Raw genomic sequence first — 2,997 nt, 5'->3', positions numbered from 1 at the left:
TTTTTCTCTCCTATTTGTTCTGGATGGAACTTCCAGTACAGTGTTGAATGCAGTGATGAAAATGAACATTGGTGCCCTGTTCCTGATCTCAGGAGTAAGGCATTGGGCCCTAACAATGGAGATGGTGCTAGCTACGGGTTTGGCACAAAGGCCGATTGCTGTGTTAAGAAAATTTCTATCCCTAGTTTGTCAGGTGTTTTTATGATGAAATGGTGTTGACTTTGTTGAAAGTACTTCCTGCATCTATGGAGATGAGTATGTGGGTTTCTTCATTCTGTTTATTTGGTGTTTATTTGCAGGGATGGCTTTAGTATGCAAAACGAGCTTGATTTTCTGAGAAAAGTATTTAGTGATCATGGTGTGTAATTCTTTAAATATGTGCTAGTATCGATTACAATGATTTTGTTGAGCATTATTAATTGTATAATTATACCAGATATTGATCTATACTTTTCTGTTCTTGTGATGTCATGTCCTAGTGTGATTTAGTCTTAAATTGGGATGAGATTGAAAATGGGTTGGTTCAGTATTTAGAGTATTAAGGGCTAGAAGTTTGCAAGATAAAATTTAGCAGAAATGGGACGTACCTAAGGGATTGTGGGGAAGCGTGGGATGAGGTCAGGGTCAGAGTCTGGGTGTAGGGGTGGGTAGCAAGACAGTGCCTGTAGCCTTTGCCAACAGTAAATTGTAGCAGTCCTTTTTAATCTTGCAAATCAGGCAGGCACAGATGTTGCAGTGTTGTTTTAATTGTCACCTCCTTGAGTTTCTTCTTGAGGCTCAAACTCAACAGGAGTGCCTGGGAAGAAATTAGCATGCAAGAAGTGAGAAGACTGGAGTGCAACTTTGCGACAGTGCACCAGCCAGTGTGTGAACTGCAGGGGTTCCCAGCTTATCTTAAATTTTGAGGAAAAATAACACCTCTTATACTGTTGTCACACAAAGAAACTGGACTTTTTCAAATTTGTATGGCTAATTGTATATACTTTCGTTATTATATCATGCAACTAAAAGTTGTTGTTGTTGTTGTTTTTTCCTGCTTGGGAAGTTGGCAGAGGGCATGTCTTTGCTGGTGAGTCTGCTCCATGTAAGACTTTCTGTATACTTTTTCATTCTTGTTTGATTTTAAGATTTTTAGATAAATGCTGCTTCTTACTGTCCTAAGATGTCATAAAATTATCTCACATAAAATTTGAAGAAACAGAGTTGTTAGAGGATTACGTAGAAGGCAAAAAGAATGTCGTTATTGAAAAGATTTTATAAAACATTTATTTCTAAAAAGTGAGATGTTACTACTAGGCTATGCTTCTAACTATCCCTAATTATAAATTTTGTTTTATCCACTTTTGTTCACTCTGAAAATCAATTATATTATTAACATTATATTTAAGAAGTTACATGTGATACCAGTGCAATATTTTGAATTTCTGTTTAACTTTGAGGAAATATATCTTAAATCAAAACAGGTAAAACTGATTTGGTCTGAGTTTGACCTGAATCATAAAACAGTGGGAAAAAAAATTTTTACCAGGACTTTCAAACTGTCTCCTATTTCCTGTGTGCCTAAGTACATGAATTCATGTACATAATGGGTAAATTTGCTGCCCTGTAAGGTGATGAAAATGTGAAGGTCCCAGTGAATTAAATTATGACACAGAACTGAAGAGCAAATGTCTTGAGGCAAGACGGTGAAGTTGAAGTGTTGTCCTTATCAAATAAGAGTAGAAAGTTTGTGGTACTTATGGTTGCTTTGTGAACTGATTATATTCTTTGATCATATATCAGTTCTTTTATTGTAAAAACACATGAGTGTTTTATTATTTATGTATATTAATAAGTTTTCCAGTAAGGTCAGTATATCAATATTGTCTTTTGTAATTTCTGTTGTTTTCTTTGAAGAATCTTCTACCACTTATCCATAAATGTTAATCTATATTTTCTTCTGAAATGTTCATTTGTATAATGGTTTCATTTAAAGGACTGAACACTTTTGTTAGTCTAAAGTGCTTTTTCCCGGAAGTTAGTTTATATTAACACTGTTTTACAAATGAGAAACCAAAACAGTGAAATTCAGAAATATTACAAATCTGTTAAGAGGTGGAATAGGCTTTGGTCTCAGTCAATATACCTTTAGTCCCAGGCTGTGCTCTTGGCCATGAGGCTTAGCCCCAATAATCTTTTTATTTGTGAAGTTAACAGAGCTGCACTGCAGAATTTTTTAAAATTTTTTTAAACTTTAGTTTTAAGTTCAGAGGCACATGTGCAGGTTTGTTATGTAGGTAAACTCATGTTATGGGTATTCATTGTACACACTGCAGAATTTCAGTCTTCAAACTTTAGTTCATTTGAAATAGGGCCTGCATACCATGACTATAAAACTATTATAAAACCGGACTTTCGTGGCTTAAGTTACAGATGCTATACATTTTTCAGGTACATTTTCCAGTGACAGAGTAGACAACAATATTAAGGCTTAATATATAACATTAGGACCAGACATTCATTTTATTTTTCCTCTTTACTGAGACTTTACCAATATTCCTGCGCCAGAGAGCATAGCATAAGTAAGAAATCAGAGCTGTGAAATTCCAGAGTCCTTAGATATTCATCCTAAAACGTTCCTGCTCAGCTGTTTTACTATCTCTTTTGGAGTTTATTTTAGTGTGTTGTGTTTTGACGTGTGTAGTCATGCCTTCTTCTTACTTGATTTTTTCCTGAGCCATTTGTTTAATAATTCCTATTGAATCTCATTGGTTTGTATAGCTTCTGCTATGTTAGTAAGTTCTCGGCCTCCACATTGTTTTCCGTTGTTACCTAGTCTGTTGGCAACCTCTGAAACCATGGAGATCTTCCGGGGCCAGGGATGTGCAGCGATCAATAGGGGAATAAGGAGATAGAGCGAGACTGCGTCTCCAAAAAAATAAAATAAAATAAGATGGAGTCTCGCTCTGTCGCACAGGCTGGAGTGCAGTGGCTCAGTCTCGTCTCACTTCAACCTCT

This window comes from Mandrillus leucophaeus, unplaced genomic scaffold, assembly GCF_000951045.1.
Source record: "Mandrillus leucophaeus isolate KB7577 unplaced genomic scaffold, Mleu.le_1.0 Scaffold61, whole genome shotgun sequence".
NCBI lineage: Eukaryota > Metazoa > Chordata > Mammalia > Primates > Cercopithecidae > Mandrillus > Mandrillus leucophaeus.
This window is presented reverse-complemented; position numbering follows the sequence as displayed.